The 18513-nt window shown below is 36.3% G+C and overlaps 1 protein-coding gene across 5 annotated transcripts in view; it reads right to left on the bottom strand.

The window, feature by feature from the left end:
- Positions 1 to 13750, bottom strand: part of LOC105222347 (bcl-2-related ovarian killer protein) — a 45660-nt gene extending 31910 nt beyond the window's left edge. The window contains exons 1-3 of one of the 5 annotated variants that reach the window (XM_049452594.1): positions 13419 to 13749; positions 10123 to 10599; positions 10035 to 10087 (exon numbers count right to left, since the gene is read on the bottom strand). The gene's annotated coding sequence lies outside the window, so the exon portion shown is untranslated. Of the gene's footprint in view, positions 1 to 10034; positions 10615 to 12913; positions 12930 to 13318; positions 13335 to 13418 lie in introns of those variants that run through there. The other 4 variants (XM_019989019.3, XM_029548697.2, XM_049452592.1 and 1 more) reach the window with 4 other exon arrangements.
- Positions 13751 to 18513: the final 4763 nt, after the last annotated feature.

Raw genomic sequence — 18513 nt, 5'->3', positions numbered from 1 at the left:
TTTTTAAATTTGAAAGCTTTTCCGTAGAATCAGACAATGCGACATTATTCTATATTCATATTTTTTCTTGATATCTAATTGCTAGGAGTGTTAAATGATTTTTTTAATCAATTTTTCATCAAAATTCTAATAATTTGGTTTTTTCTGCAATGAGTAGAAATATAATTTGAAATTATTTGCGAGAGTCAGTTGGCGCGCCAGATATAGATTTGCTATATCCTTTCTGATCTGAAAAGATGGTTCTTACAAAAGTAAGTCTTGAAAATCTCTTCAGTGGCAGAAATAATGCCGGGAGTGTAATATTGTCTGAACGATTTACTTATGTAGGAAACAACGACGAAAGTCGGATATACATTTTTTATAGTATGTTGTACATACTATATGATCAGCGCGACGAGTTGAGTCGATTTAGTCATTGTCCTCTTTCTGACCGTTGTCTATCTCCGAACTAGTCGCTCAGCTTTTGAGAAATTCTGCGACGTTCTTTTCTCTTCAAACTGCCATGCGAAAAGAAGTTCTCGTATAGCAAACTTTCATTCAAACTAGCCGACGGAATCTATATAGAGATCTTTGTGTTATAAAAAATAAACTTATAAAGGGCGTTCGGAGAAGCTGAAAATACGATTTTTTCTTGTTTTGTTTCCAAAGTACTATTTTTTTTATTTATTTTATTTAACGAGTGCAAATATCTAATCAAGAAAATGGAAAAAATATGAAAAAAGAACGTATATCGCTTGTTAAATGTGATTAGTCTGGTTTTGTTTAGCTACACCTTGGTGTATTATCGAAGTGGAGCAGGCACAACAGTCGATGTTAATTCAATTGTCGCAAACTTTAATTAAGTCTGTTCTATGAAATTGTTTTATTTATACATACACTCGCCCGTACATACATTTGGCTTAATAGAAATGTGGCCGCACTTGTAGTAAACGCAAGCACAAATAAACTTCCAGACAAAAAAAAACGAGGGTGTCGCTAGTTTCAACCGATAAAAAAAAGATCACCCATCGTCTGCTGTCAGCCTTTGTGCAATCGTAATGTTTTAGTATTTGCTAGTCAAGTGCAGGTTTATTTTTAAAACAGCTGTGCTCTGAAGTCACTGTGGCCCGCCATTAAGGCGTACGCTGCATTAACTCAATCATTCAACATTGCCTGCGAAAGTCGTATACTCACTTAGACTTGCCTCACTGAGTTACTGTAGTTCGGGTATGTTTGCGCTTGTTACGCACTTCCCACACTCCCATATTTAGTTCAGTTGCATGCAATGTACCCTGGTACGCAGCCGGTCTGCATTGATCAGCACCGAATAAGTACAAGAAGTGTAGCATGGTGTCTTTTGGACCCCTGCTCAGCGGCATGCCTGCTGTCTGTCTGTGTGCAAGACAAATGCGAATGATGGGAGGTGGCCCGGTGTCAGCAAAAAAAAAATCTTGTTCTGTAGAAACTCATTACATATCTACCTATGTATGTACATACATATATACATTACTATGGAGGAGGTATGTTTTTATAATAGACTGGTCGAAAGTTAGGTTTTATTGATCAGAAGTCAAGTTTAATGTTTGGTATAGAGTCAAAATAGCGATTCCAATTTTTTGGCGTTCAAGGAAGAATTTTTAATAAAATGTATGTACTATATATTTCTGATTTCCGCGAAGTACAGATTAGAAACACATAACCTCTTCAAATTATTTTTATAACTTTTATTTACGCTATCAACTTGACGTTTCCATGGTCTCTGATATATAATACTATTATCACAGGATATGGGTCTCAGGTTCAAAAGATTTATTGACTAGTGTGAATAGCAGAATCTGTAAAATCCACTTTAATTTTTCAACTGACCAATATCATACCATAGATTTTTTCATAGAGAGTTCGACGAAATTTATGCATAGCACAGGTCTCTCCTAAAAGGTAATAAGGTCAAAAAGTAATGCTTCAATGGAATTCTAGACTCTTTGTGAATAACCTCTTTTAGGCATCGTCGTTTGTTTGCGTTTTCCTGGATGAAAACACCATCATCTCTGTTTTGAATTCATTGGACTTGACTTGAGGCGCTTATTTTCTGAATGTTGAATCGAACGTTGCACAAGAAATGAAAAATGGGCGTATTCCATATAGAATAAGTAAGGAAGGGCTAAGTTCGGGTGTCACCGAACATTTTATACTCTCGCATCATAAAGTGATAATCGAGATTTCATTATCCGTCGTTTACATTTTCCTTTTTTTTTTTCTTTTGCTGTAAAATTAATTAGAATTAAATTCTGAGAGATTTACCGATATTTTCGGTGAAAAATTAGGTTAGGTTAGGTTAGGCACTGAGTTCTTCGTGTTCGATATCCGGGACCTCGAAAAGTTATGGTCCGATCACCACAATTTTTTCACAAGAGATACTTCAGCTCAAATACCGTATTTGTGTAAAGTTTTATTCCGCTATTATAATTGGTTCCTAATGTATGTATATATTATACAGAGAAGGCATCAGATGGAATTCAAAATAGCGTTATATTGGAAGAAGGCGTGGTTGTGAACCGATTTCACCCATATTCCGTACATGTCATCAGGGTGTTAAGAAAATATTATATACCGAATTTCATTGAAATCGGTAGAGCAGTTCCTGAGATATGGTTTTTGGTCCATAAGTGGGCGACGCCACGCCCATTTTCAATTTAAAAAAAAGCCTGGATGCAGCTTCCTTCTGCCATTTTTTTCGTAAAATTTAGTGTTTCTGACGTTTTTTGTTAGTCGGTTAACGCACTTTTAGTGATTTTCAACATAACCTTTGTATGGGAGGTGGGCGTGGTTACTATCCGATTTCTTCTATTTTTGAACTGTATATGGAAATGCTTGAAGGAAACGACTCTACAGAGTTTGGTTGACATTGCTATAGTAGTTTTCGAGATATGTACGAAAAACTTAGTAGGAGGCGGGGCCACACCCACTTTTCCAAAAAAATTAGGTCCAAATATGCCCCTCCCTAATGCGATCCTTTGCGCCAAATTTCACTTTAATATCTTTATTTATGGCTTAGTTATGACACTTTATAGGTTTTCGGTTTCCGCCATTTTGTGGGCGTGGCAGTGGGCCGATTTTGCCCATCTTCGAACTTAACCTTCTTATGGAGCCAAGAAATACGTGTACCAAGTTTCATCATGATATTTCAGTTTTTACTCAAGTTACAGCTTGCACGGACGGACGGACAGACAGACATCCGGATTTCAACTCTACTCGTCACCCTGATCACTTTGGTATATATAACCCTATATCTGACTCTTTTAGTTTCAGGAGTTATAAACAACCGTTATGTGAACAAAACTTAATACTCTCCTTAGCAACTTTGTTGCGAGAGTATAAAAATTCAAGACCAAAACCAGAATATGAAATTTGAAATAAGAGGGATAAAAATGTAGAGACAACAGAGTCAGTTCTACATAGCCAAAACAAATTTGGATTTGCAGATATCTAAGAGAAATTCATCCAAACTTTTTGTATAGTATATGTATATATATTTGGTTAAAGTTACGTATCCATATTTAAAGTTCTTGATACAACAACCAGTCTAATGCTTTTTAGTTTTCCGAGTATGGTGCGTAAATGAGCGAACATTTGCTTTATGAATATATACATATACTTGTACATATGTATCTATATAAACATGTATGATTTTTTTATTAAATCATTATGTGAATATCAATCGTGCATAAATAAATCAATTGGCTTAATGACAACGTACAGCTGCGTTCATTAAAATAGCAATGCAAGAGAAGCGAAAATATATAACAGTTTTGTATATTCCTTTTTGTTAGTTCATCGCTTGCACATTGTTTTTGTAAAATAGAATACAGGGAATAGAAAAAAGTAAAAACCCAGTCAAATTTGATGTGTTTGGTGATCTTTTTTGATATTTTTGCGAATATCCATAGCTTTTTGGCTGTTCACTGAAATAGCAGTTTTTAACTTTTCTCAACGAAAAGTGCCGATAAAATTTTAAATTTGTGAATAATGAGATCGATTAAGTTTATTATTTTATTTTAAATGAAAATAACAATAAAAAAAATTGGATTTCAGTGGGTAGATCCACTGCTCCAAGTAAGATAGGCATTTGATTGTTGAGCTTAGAAAGGAGGGGAAAACATATAAAGAAATACAAAATCGTTTATAATGTTCTACCAAGATGGTATACAATGTCATAAATTATGAACTGAGCGAACAAAAAACGTGGTGCCCTAGGCAAAACTATAAACTTAGGGGACCGACGCATCCTTTTGCATCCTCTAGGGAAATAGAAGCGGAGCTTAAGTTGGTAATCAGCGACGTAACCATTCGATGACGACTAATGAATGAAATTTTGAATGCGTGAAGCCCACGAAAGGTGCCTTTACTTAGTCAAAGATATATCAAAGCCCGGTTGGAGTTTGCCAAAATCCATTCAAACTGGCCAATATCAAAATGGCGCAATATCCTTTGGACAGATGCGTCCAAACTGGTCTTGTTTTGTGGAGCAAGCTCTAGAAAGTATGCCCCTCGACCACCAAACACGTAGTATATTCCAAATTACACGGTCAAGAGAGTAATGCACGGTGGCTTTAAAATTTTGATATGGGCCTGTTTTTCCTATGAATACATATGATCGATGCGATCATGGATCAAAATGTGTACGCGGAGATATTAAGGAACGTTATGCTGCCATATGCCAGTTGGATTATGCCTTTAAAATGGACATTCCTGCAGGATAACACACCAGCAAATTGGATAAAAGTTGGCTCAGCCAAGAAAAAATCGATTTGATGCCATGGCCATCTCAATCACCGGATGTCAACCCCATAGAAAACTTTTGGTTAGACGTCAAACGCTTTATTTCAAAGCAATCCCTGCCTTCTAAGCCGCAGATTTGGCAGGTTGCTTAAGAGGCATGGGCGCAGATTCCTCTTAAGCGTTGTCAGGACTTGGTCGATTTGATATCACATAAGTGCGAGGCTGTCATTGCTAAGAAAGGATATACAACAAAGTATTAGGACAATACAAAATGTTATTTAGTATAATTATGTAAATTAACGAGTTATGTTGATTTTTTAAATATTATTTCACTGAACAGCACAAATTAGGGATTTTATTTTATTATTAATTCATACTTCAATAATATAGAATAAATTAACACAAAACAATTTCTAAGTCATGTAAAAATAAATAATTTATCAATTCTTAAACATTTTTTATCTCATATTGGTCTTTATAATAGAATTTGTCCATCCAAAACACACAGGTCATCTGCACTGCTATTTCAATGAACACAGCTGTATATATGTACATTGTACATACATACGTATGAATGTAGGTACCGACATTTATAGATCGTGATTAAAAGACATTACACTTATCTGTAATTACTTAATGTGTCGACGATTTGAATTATTTCACAGTCATAATTAACATGTGAACTCTGTTTTGTTAGTAAATATTTATCCGTTCAAGTTCGTGGCGCCATTTAAGCTTAAATCAAGATATTAAAACATATGTATATACGAATGTACTTATGTATGTACCATATATTATGTAAGTATTTGACTTGGTGTGCTTTTTAACACGTCTGAAAATAACTTTCGTGACTTTCAATGAATATTTACTACTTTACAATTTATTTAAATGCTTGGAATACTAATAAAATTTCAGTTCATTTTCTACTATTCAGACATTTAACAAAACTTTTCAGAAATTTTACTGGCATGTAACTTGTTGTATTAGACTTTGGCTAACCGAAATAATATTATAAAGAAAAATAAAATTTTTCGATTTACAATTTTTTTCTACTTTTAACTGGAACCCTACTCGTCTGCTTATAGTATTTAAGGTTTGTTAATTATCCCTCCTCTGTTGACAGAAACTTTACAAGTGGAAGCAATAGCAAAAATATCCAATTGAATTGGTAACCATTAATCGTCTAAGCCAGTTGTTTGTTTGTACTCTCTAAAGAAACGAATTCGATGAACTAAATTGTACAGTACTTTTTCCACTAAATCATGTCGAATGACATAAATAGCACAATCAATATTGGCTTCTAAAGCTTAATGTGAGACCGGTTTATTGCTAGTGCCTTCAAATTTCACCACAAAAAATAGTCTAATGGTGTTAAATCACAACTTCTTGGAGGCCATTCAATGTCACAATTTCTTTAATCAAATCTCGAAACTCTAAACTTTTCTCGCAATAATTCGGTTGTTGTACGTAACGTGTGGCACGTAGTCCCCTCTTGTTGTCGAGATCAACTTCTTCCGATTGCAGTAATAAAAAGTTGGTTATCATCGATCTTTACCACTCTCCATTGACAGTAACGCCCTCAGACATGCAATAGCAATATCTTCATTACTTCGAGCGATGTTTTGTCTTATTGATACTTGAACATTATACAAAGAAATATTAGCGAGCACAGGTGGACAATTATTACGGGCATAAAATGGCAAAAGCGTACGAAAAGTTGCAATCGGAAAAATACAATAAAACAAATTACAGATCATGACATGTTAAAAATGGCCGAAACTACACTTAGAAATTGTATCATCGCTATTGTAAAACCCAGTACAATAGAATCCTAAAAATATTTATTTTCTAAAAATATTTATTTTCTAAACTAACAAGATATACAAATTTATTGCATTTTAGTAATAATTCGATGCTATTTTATATACTGATTTTATGGCTTCAACGCCAAAACAAAGCGCTAAACTAGTGATACTATACATTTAAAATATCCGTTGACGTGTTTTAACTCGAAGTGTTCTACGACGTGAATTAAAAATGTACGTATTTTTAGAACAGAAAATCCATTATAGATCCATAAAATCGGATTATTTCACTAAAAATATACTTTTTAAATCGACCGTAGTACAAAAGCAGTCAAGGCAAGCCGATATGAAAGGATTTTCGATAAATACGAAGGCAATTACTTAAAGTATTGACGGTAGTTTAACCAATTTTTAACCAAGCCACACTTTGTAGATAATTATTCAACTTCTGCAACAAATGTATGATGTCCAGGGGCATTTTAAGAGGATATTGACTGGCCACCCTCCTCCATATTTTTAATTTATATTACATGAACAGCATACATCGATATCTCTCTCAGTTTTTGAGATATCGATTTGAATTGAATTTTGTACATCCTTTTTTGCATCCAAGAAGATATCGGACTACTGTAGCATTGAGTCTGGCACTGAATTCCATGACATGTGCTTAAAAGTAAATGCCTATCTTAGCGACCTTTCTCACTTCTTCACTGCACGCTTCCTAAAACTGCCCCCTGTAAAAACCTCAGCAACCATATTTTCAAACCGGCAGATTTGCTAGACCTCAACATTTTAGTAGATGTTGTGAAAACTCCGATCAGTGATAAAGGGATGTCCAACTTATTCCACTGTGAGAGAGCCTCAAAATTAGCGTTTTTTATAACATTTCCTATTATAGCCAGAGCGAACAAGATAATAATTTTTAGGCTTTTAACCTTTAACTTAAGAGGTCAAATTTCGAAACGTAGATTTAGAGGTAGAAGTAAATTTTACACCATTTTGATTGTTAAAATTTATTAGAGATTTTTTTATTATAATACTTACAAATTTCATCAAACTGTTTTAAATTAATTCTAATTACTGTATTTGGAAAGAAAATCTTAAACTCTTTGTATTTTTTTGAAAAATTTGTCGTTTATTTTAGGAACCTTTTTTAGGATTATGAGAAAATCAAAACACAAGGTGTAAAATTTACTACCACGTCATTAGTTAAAGGTTAAATTAAAACACCCAACAGTTTTAATTATGATTGGAAATATAGTGATCGTTTAATATACAGAAACACTATTTAAATCTTTTTATCGTATAATAAAACAACTGACTTTTGAACTCTCAATACTTAATAAAGCTATTTAAGCTTGTTAATTCTGAATTAATAAATCATTTTCCATTGATAATTAATTATATCATGCAGCATATTACAAAACGTTTCATCAAATACGTTTACACTTTTTGTTAGTGGCCTTGAACGCGATCAAAAAATTCCTCCATTTACATATTTTTTTGATGGGATTTCAATCTGACCGTTCCTCTTTTGCAATTGCTAAACGCGAAAACCTCCTGCATCTCTTTATCTCTATTCCGATTGTCAACAGCTAGTTTTTAGATCTATAGTTAAGAAACTTGGAAGGCTGTTAAATTTGCGTATTCCCTTAAACTGGGTCTAAATATTCCGCTACATCAATACCAACAACCTCGCTTTTTTGAGGGTTACTTAAAAAGCTAACAATCATCAGACTATTAACGAGACTTCGGGTTATATAAGTACGTACCACAATAATCGATATACCGACCGATATTTAGCTGTGTCCAATAAAGCCTGATGTTGTATTTGACTGATGTTGTATTAAAATAATAGTATATTTAAGTTAAGCTACTTATAAATAAGATTATCGCATGTTTCTCAAAGCATAGGGTAGTCGAAAAAGCCTTTTCGTTTTTAGTTAATAGCTGTCGTTGCGTCGTATATCTCCAGTGCTACCAATCACATTGTGTTATACCATATAGTGTTGGAAAAGTGAGCTTCCAAAAAAAAATTAAATTCTTGGAAGTTGAAAAAAAGTTACAGCTGTTCAAAAAAGAGTGAAAAAAATTATGAAATTCGCTATATTTCGAAAATTTTGCATAAAAAAGGGAAGAATGCCATGCAAGCCACCAATGAAATTACGGAAACACGGAAATTCGGATACAACATCAGTTCGTGTAGCACAGCAATGGTTCGTTCGCTTCCGTTCTGGAAATTTCGAAATTTCGATTTTCACTGATGGAATAATGTCTTTAGCGGAAAAATGGCAAAAAGTGGTCGACTAAAATGGTACATATTTGTTTATTTATTTAATATTATAAATATAAAGTAAAATAAGTTGAAGTTTGATTAGAAATACGATAAGATTTTTTCGTCTACCCCATATATCTTGGGACTTAAAATATGGCGCACCTTATATCACAGTTGTTGAACTAAATATAGCATATTTGATCTTTTTGATGTAATTTGTGCTGTTTACAGTAACTAAAACCATTCTTCTCGGCCAAAAACGGAATTAAATTACGAACATTTTCGCGCAAAATTCTTTTACTTAAACTGAGCAACAGTGCATGGATGAACTCCATAAAGAAACAGTGTTATCGATGGTATTGTGAATTCAGTCGAGGTCGTAGAGCATTTCAAGATGTATATCGTGAAGGTCGTCTAAAATCAGTTGTTTTCCGGAAACTATTGACGCTGCGTGGCGCACAATATGCGCAAATCAACATTGCAAGATCGTCATGTGATCTATCGTAAGATTGAGACAAGTATAGGCATTAATGAGACCAGCATATATAAATATTGTATGAACTTTTGAGTGTAACAAAAAAATTTGTTCACGTTGGATCGCACACATAACGATTAGTTTGCCACTTGTGCTTTAAGAAATCAGGAAAACCAACCGTCGAAGACGAATGACTGACTCAATGCGAATTTTCATACATCGACTAAAACTGAGCACTCAAAACATCAATTTGATGAGTCATCCACTGTATAGTGCTGACTTTTATTCTCGTACGTAAAATACAAACTAAGAACCTGAAGGAGCGTTCAGGAACTCATGTTTTAGAAATACATCAATCAGAGTGCCAAAGTCCTTTGCAAATTGGTGCAAACGGATACAATGGTGTATAGATCTTAATGAAGAATATTTTGAAAAAAAACAATAAAACGATTTTCGATGATTATTATTTGCTTTTGTTCTATAATCCCGAAATATGAAAGGTAACTATCGTAATATTTACACTATGCTCCTTGTTTAGCGAGATATTAGCAAAAGCACTATGAAGTTATATTGCCCAATAAAAACAATTATCTTTCTTTGCTAAAAATTCTAAATAAATATCGATATCTTTACTCTAACACTGCATTCTTTATAAAAATTGTACACAGATATACATTTGTATATACTCGTATATATGTTTGTATATGTAGAAAAGGCTTACCAAATAATTCCACCACCAAATGCGGAACCGAAATTCACTTTGCTCTAAAAGCACTAGCTGCACACCCACTGGTTTATTGTAAAGCCACTCGCTGCTGCCACCCACAGCAAACCATGCAATTGCGAAGACTAGCTGTTATTGTTGTGGATATAAATATATCGGAGAACACATGAGTTCCAGTTAATTCTTTATTATTGCCGATATTTACTTGTTTAATTTATCGTTGATATGATAACTAAATTCGGCTTTTTATTACTCCACACATATACGCAGACACAAAATACCCTTATCTGCACATACACACACATGCACGACGGCTATCAGCCGGTGATAGCACAAGACATGATATGCTTTATTATTATTATTATTTTATTATTGTTGTTGTTTTTGTTATTATTATTAATGTTATTGTAAATGTTGTATTAATTAATTATGCACACAACGGAAGGCAATGAATTCTGCGCCCTTTTTCCGATTTAATTTTATTTATTGTTAATTCCACTGCAACGTTTTTTGCTGCGTCTTCGAGTGTACGCCGGCGGCATTAGTCACCTTGTCGGTTAATCTGGGAGCGAATTGGCTTTATTGTAAGAGTGTATTGACATAACATTGCGATATATATATGTGTATGTATATTTATGTGTTTTGAATAAGTGTGTTGATAAATAAAAAATTAAAGTAACAATCAGTTTTTAATTAAAAATGCTGGGCACGTTTGTTGGATAATCACAGCAATATTGTCGTATACAGTTGCAGTTAGAAAAATTGCAATGCCAACATTTTTGGTGCTTTCAACTATAGACATGGATTCCACAAACGAAAAGCCTACTGAAAAATTGATATTTTGACTTGAAAATAGAGTTTTTATTTTATATTATATCAATGTATGAAGAAAAAATAAATATTTTAAATAAAAAAACAGTGGGGTTAGGGCTTAAGAAAGTAAGTTTACACCAAATTTAGTGAAAGAAAAAAATTGTTCTAAAAGATAAAAATACAAAGAGCCAAAAACTTGGTTATTTGAATTTTTCAAATCATGAGGTTACATGAAAAAAGTTATATATCTTTTTATTACCATATAAGTTTTTTCTATAGAACTTTTAGTTTTGCCAGAAGTCGATAAGCCATTATGGACCCTTAAAAATTTAACCACGCATCTTCACTTCGTTTTCCCGACGTATTCAACATCTCAGATCGATATTTCAAAGACGGTCGAACTAGTTCGCCTATATACTGATGCACATGACTAAATCAACTCAGCTCATAACGCCGATCATTTATATTAAACAAAGTACAAAGTGGCAAACTTAGGGTATATTAAGTCCACAGTATTAAAAAAGAAGGAACAAAATTGGGCGTCTTCAGCTGCGAGAGATTCTCTATTGTGGAACGAATACAACGTGTACCAATCGATGTGCGAGCTGTCACTTGTTGTCAACAGTTTGACAACTATTTTCTAAATCTTCTGAAATTCTAATGGCGGCAATATCGCTATAAACATTTAATTTGATTAAAATATGGGCTCGCTTTCTTTTTTTTATTTCTTTTTTTATTCAGATTATCTCATGCACATATCTATAGATATAAATTACATTTGGTCCGGGGTAAACTACTAAGCTAGTGAACCGATTAAGTAAAATTTGGTATACTGTCTTCAGTATATTCAGTACTGTATTTAATCCAACTTAATAGATAGGATAGTTTATATTTCAATTTTTTTTTAACCTTTGTTCACAACGCGTAGCCGGATCTACCAGTATATATATGCATATGTATGTATGTATATCGTTTGGTTTATATACATATATATAGTATCAATGTTTTTTTTTTGCTCGAAACTGTATCTCCAAAAAATACCCAGATGAGCTTTTTCCTTCCGGCATATTACTTAATCAATGAAACAGTTGTCCGATATTGATTTTTTCTGTTTATATATACATTTATATACATTTTTTATACACATTTAGTGTCTGACGGACAGCCCTGAAATACTTCGAATACATAATGCCAGGTTGTACTGCGATTGGTAAAATAAATATATGTAAATATGAATGCAATAATTTGCTTATTGGATTATTATTACTATAATATTATCGACTCTCTTTCCGCCACGATTTAAGCATCTATTAAAAAGTTGCCTGAAGAAATTTACTATCGGGTAGCACATACTCGTAGACGGCTACGATAGCTGTCGGAGCAATAAATGCAGGGTTTGCCTATAATGAGCGACAAGCCTGACAGTGATACCACTTTTAGCTGTGTTTGAATCTATTTAATCAAGGAAGCCGGGATCCAATGGTACGCACTAAAAAACCAATGACTTGATACATACATACATACCATAAAAATGGATGGCGCTAAGTAAACCTTTGCCCAAGAAGATGAAAGCTGTTCTATCGGACGAAGAGATGATAACCACCGTCTTGAGGGATTTACAAAGTGTGAACTACATTGACTAATTGAGAAGGCCACATGGTTTTACCTCTTTGGTGCTTCTCTGACAACGCACGCCCTCATCACAGCCACATCGAATTTTGCTATTCAGCATGTGTAGCTCCGCACGATAGTTTTTGGTTTCCAATATTCAAAGAATCACTTGCCAGGACGAATGCTAACTTTGAGACGAATGAATATGTCATCGTTAGGTTTCAGATGAGTTAAGAATTTAGAGCGTCGTTGGGTCATGTACATATGTCGAGTTAAAATGAAACTATATTGCAAAATAATTCGTAATATATTCAAAGTTTTAATTTTCCTAAACTAAGTACTTAACGGACCACCCCCCTAGAGTTAACGAATTCTGTGTTTAACCAAACCTAGCCCGCTTTTGAAGTATACCGACCAATTTTATTTAATGAAACACTTGCTAGGAGATATACCTTTGTATGTATGTACATACATATCTATTTACACCCACTTGCGTCCATTACTTTAAACATTCGCAGTTAACGAATAGTTTTATATGCGGGCGGAACATGCTTCATGGAGTATTACATACAATTTCGTGTATCTAATGGTTTACGCTGGCGCATAATCAGATGACATTGATACTTGGCTGCATGCTAATTGCCTCCATTTGAAACACGAACAATGGTTATGAACCATATAAATAGATAATGCCGTTGGCTTTGATTGTAAAAAATTATAAAATTAACTTTTAACATTTAACATTTAAACAGTAAATTAAACACACATACGTATGTACATGCATATGTATATGTGTGTAGGAAAAATCATTGAAAATAATTATTCACAACCAAATAATCACAATTTGTTTCTTTTACACTTCATTTGAATTAACGGTGCGGTTCATTTATTCATTTCCCATATGTTATTTATAATTTTTGGTACACAAAAACAAAACACTCGGTACTCAACACTCACACTAAATGAAATTCGTACAGCGAAACAAAGTTTATCATTAAATCGATTTTCACACGTGCTTCCAATAATATTTAGCGATAACATATAAACAACCGTAAATATTTTTTTATTTTAACAGAAGTTTCAATACTGATTTACGGCTTCCATCGGAACTACTTTGCTGCGCACACTCCAACCGAAAGGCCAACCGACTACGACGCGCGTTATACCAGTATGAAACGTCCGCGCACTTTGGCGGTTCAATGAAAACTTCAGAGCGTTCGGCGGCGAGCGTTTGTTGAACGATTTCGTATTCAGCTGCCGATGGCTGGAATGGCAATGGAGACCTTAGCGATTAATGAGTTGCAAACTTGGAAGTGCTAGTGGATATAAGTGCAAATAGTTGCTCATAAAAGAAAATGCCATTGTTTGCCAGTGAAACATGTGCAGCAATAAATGACAAAATATACGATGGCGATGTAATAAATACTTAATCTACAGAAGTAAAACGATTAGGGATTGTTTCTTAACAGAGTTTTCTTTTAGGTTGGTACACTTGACCGAGCGGTGCTCCAAATTCTTTAACCCGACTGAAAAATACCTTTTCTGGACATCCACATTGTTTTACGACGTGGTGGCGATAACTTCCTCATTCGACTCAAATTTTTGCACACCATGTTTATAAACAAAAAGAACTTACACTTAAAAAATCTAGAGAATACGGTGGCGAGACACCTTCTAACCAACACTAATCACAGATCACTTTTCCCTTCAGCAACGGGGACTGTTTTATCTGTAGTCAGTGTTCTGCTTTGTGGAGTGATAATTTTTACCTTCTGCAGGTATTTGATGAAGATCTGATCTTTAGAATGCCAGAGAACGGTGAACATCACCTTTTCGGCTGGTAAAACAGTATTTAAATAGTTCAAAACAGGTTCGTTGAGTGAAGTACGCTGTTTCGACTGTTTGGTTTTTAGCAGCAGAAAACATCCTCAACAAATACCATCATAGCAGACGACATGCACAATTCATCATATTCGCTAAATCTCATCCGGGATCATTCCCCGCTAGTTTTAGCGTTTGCGGGGCTAATGAAGTAGGTTGCCTACATATTAAACTCTTAACTCCGTCTCCTATAATTTTTTCTTTGCGGGATCGCCGCCAACATACATATTTCGAATGAGCATCAAGGATTCGCTTGCACCCATCGCACGGAGAGGATTCGCTGAACTATGTCAATGTCGTCGTATATCTCATACAGCTCATCGTTCCATCGAATGCGATATTCGCCGTGGACAACGCGCAAAAGACCATAAATCTTTCGCAGAACTTTTCTCTCGAAAACTCGCAACGTCGACTCATCAGTTGTTGTCATCGTCGAAGCCTCTGCACCATATAGCAGGACGGGGATTATAAGTGACTTATAGATTTCGGTTTTTGTTCGTCGAGAGAGGACTTTGCTTCTCAATTGCCTACTCAGTCCGAAGTAGCACCTGTTGGAAAAATTGTTATCCTGCGTTGGATTTCCAGGCTGACATTGTTGGTGGTGTTTACGCTGGTTTCAAGATAGACGAAATTAGCAACGACTTCAAAGTTATGAATGTCAACAGTGATGTGAGAGCGAAGCCGCGAGTGCGACGACTGTTTGTTTGATGACAAGAGATATTTCGTCTTGCCCTCGTTCACTGCCAGACCCATCTGCTTTGCTTCCTTGTTCAGACTGGAGAAAGCAGAACTAACGGCGCGGATGTTGAGGCCGATGATATCAATATCATCGGCATACGCCAGCAGCTGTACACTCTTATGAAAGATTGTACCTGCTCGATTAAGTTCTGTAGCTCGAATAATTTTCTCCAGCAACAAATTGAAGAAGTCGCACGATAGGGAGTCGCCTTGTCTGAAACCTCATTTGATATCGAACGGATCGGAGAGGTCCTTCCCGATCCTGATGGAGCTCTTGGTGTTGCTCAACGGCAGTTTACATAGCCGTAATAGTTTTGCGGGGATATAAAATTCAGACATCGCGGCATAAAGACAGCTCCCTTTCGTTCTGTCGAAAGCAGTTTTGAAATCGACGAAGAGGTTGTGTGTGTCGATTCTCCTTTCACGGGTATTTTCCAGGATTTGGCGCATGGTGAATATCTGGTCGGTTGTCGATTTGCCAGGTCTAAAGCCACACTGAAAAGGTCCAATCAGTTTGTTGACGGTGGGCTTTATTCTTTTATCCCACGGTAGTTGCGCAGATTGTGGGGTCTCCTTTTTTATGGATTGGGCAGAGCACACTTAAATTCCAATCGTTGGGCATGCTTTCGTCCGAACATATTTTACAAAGAAGCTGATGCATGCTTCTTATCAGTTCTTGGCCGCCATGTTTGAATAGCTCGGCCGGCAATCCATCGGCCCACGCCGCTTTGTTGTTCTTCAGGCGGGTAATTGCTATTCGAACTTCTTCATGGTCGGGCAATGGAACGTCTGCTCCATCGTCATCGATTGGGAAATCGGGTTCGCCTTCTCCTGGCGTTTTACGTTCACTGCCATTCAGCAGGCTGGAGAAGTGTTCCCTCCATAATTTAAGTATGCTCTGGGCATGGGTGACTAGATCACCTTTGGGGGTTCTACAAGAGTATGCTCCGGTCTTGAAACCTTCTGTAAGCCGCCGCATTTTTTCGTAGAATTTTCGAGCATTACCCCTGTCCGCCAGCTTATCAAGCGCTCCGTACTCACGCATTTCGGCCTCTTTCTTTTTCTGTCTACAAACGCGTCTCGCTCCCTCTTCAACTCTCGGTATCTATCCCATCCCGCACGTGTTGTGGTCGATCGTAACGTTGCGAGGTAGGCAGCCTGTTTTCTCTCCGCTGCAACACAGCACTCCTCGTCATACCAGCTGTTCTTTTGCACTTTCCGAAAACCAATGGTTTCGGTTGCAGCTGTACGTAAGGAGTTTGAAATGCCATCCCACAGTTCCCTTATACCGAGTTGTTGACGAGTACTCTCAGAGAGCAGGAGTGCAGCTTCTCGAGTTCGAACCTTCCTTGTGTTTGTTGACGTGCGTTTTTTTCTGCACAGAGGCGGGTGCGAATCTTGGCCGCAACAAGATAGTGGTCCGAGTCGATGTTAGGACCTCGGAGCGTACGCACGTCCATATTTTGGGCCCGGCGAAGTCGATCAGCCTCAACCCATTTGGGGATGTTTCGTCGTGGAGGCTGAATTTACCAACCGTAGTGCCAAAGATACCTTCTTTGCCCACCCTGGCGTTAAAGTCGCCAAACACGATTTTGACATTGTGGCAGGGGCAGCTCTCATAGGTGCGCCCCAAGTGCTCATAGAAGGCATCTTTAGTCACATAGTTCTTCTGTTCCGTCGGGGCGTGGGCCCAAATCAGCAATATGTTGAAGAACCTCGCTTTGATGCGGATTGTGGCTAGACGTTCTTTCACCGGAGTGAATGCTAGTACTCGGCGATGGAGTATCTCTCCCACCACGAACCCCACACCAAACTTGCGCTCCTTTATATGGCCACTATAGCAAATGTCACAAGGACTTACTTGTCTCAGTCCTTGTCCTGTCCATCGCATTTCTTGGACGGCAGTGATATCAGCCTTTATTTTCGTGAGGACATCAACCATCTGGGCAGCGGCATCTTCCCGATTAAGGGAGCGGACATTCAAGGTGCATGCCCCCAATTCATAGTCCTTATTACGTTTGCCATGGTCGTCATCAAAAGGGGGATCTCTCATCCAAGGCTGGTAGAAACTTTTCATTGCGGGTGTTTTTTTACGTGGCGGGTCCCAAATCCAGCGCACAACCCTATGTAGGGGAAGTTTCGCCTTCACTTCCAAGTGAATGGCGATCAGAGAACTTTCCTCACTTGCTTGAACTTCTACACATGACTCCATCCTCCAAAGATATGGTCTGCGCGATATAATTTCACATAATAAAAATCGAATTACCGACCAATAGTGTTATATTTTCATATTTTTGAAATCCGAAACGGAGACTTAACCAATCGGTTGCTTGCAGGGTAGAAAACTCATTATATCTCGGTTCGATTTGGTTGAGCTCTGCTCTCATGCCGAAAAAATTAATACTATAGGGGTATTCTCTTGCTCTTGCAAGATTGCAGATTGAAAAAATACTATACCGAAATATACAAGGGCACGAGAGCACCCATTGCAGAATCTAGTGATATATGAACGGCTGATTTGTTAAATTTATTGTAAATGACTATTGTGAATTAGCGCACCTTCTGCTTACATTTTTTACAAAAAAAACTGTAACAAATCTTTATAATTTAAATAGAAATTATAAAATCTAATTAAAATTTACCTTTCTCAACAATTTAACGTCAAAATATGACTTTATGTAAAACGGCAACTACAACAGGGTTGCTATTTTATTTTTTCGTGACATTGCACGCAAATATACATTGGTTTTGGTCTGACATATTTCACAGCCCTTGCAAATATTTTTCTGCGTGTGTTTGTTGTTGTGCCTTTGTAAATCTGCAATGCTTGCACCGTGCACCGAGTTTTGCAAGAGCAAGAGAATACCCCTTATGTTCAGACCGACATTGAAAACACATTTGTATGTTATGGAATGTAAGTCGTTCGGACCGACAATGTGTGTTTTCGATGAGTTTTCACTGACAACTATCAATACGGGGATTCTCTTGCTCTTGCAAGATGACACAAAATGCAAAAATCCTATACCGAAATATGCAAGGCCAAGGAAGCACCCATTGCAGAATATATACATATATATGATATATGACGGCACGAAAATAAACATGGGTTTTGGTCTGACATATTTTACAGCCATTGCAAAGAAATGTTTGCGTGTGTTTGTTGTGGTGCCGGTGCACCAAGAGGAAATATATGCAATTGGTGCACCGTGCAAGGGTTTTGCAAGAACAAGGGAATCCCCTTAACAGTGAGCAGCTGCATTTGTATATGGAATGTAAACAAATATCAAGTGACAATTTAGGGCCGGCAAAATATGTATTCCAAAAAAATCGATTAAACTAGAGCAGTCACCGATTATAATGAGTGGAATGTAAGTTTTCAAGTAGTTTTCAGCGAAAACTGTGTTTTCGTTTGACAGATTTTACATGGACGAAA

This window comes from Bactrocera dorsalis, chromosome 3, assembly GCF_023373825.1.
Source record: "Bactrocera dorsalis isolate Fly_Bdor chromosome 3, ASM2337382v1, whole genome shotgun sequence".
Classification (NCBI taxonomy): Eukaryota; Metazoa; Arthropoda; class Insecta; order Diptera; family Tephritidae; genus Bactrocera; species Bactrocera dorsalis.
Note: the sequence above shows the minus strand (reverse complement) of the source record. Positions and strands in the feature narration are given on the sequence as shown.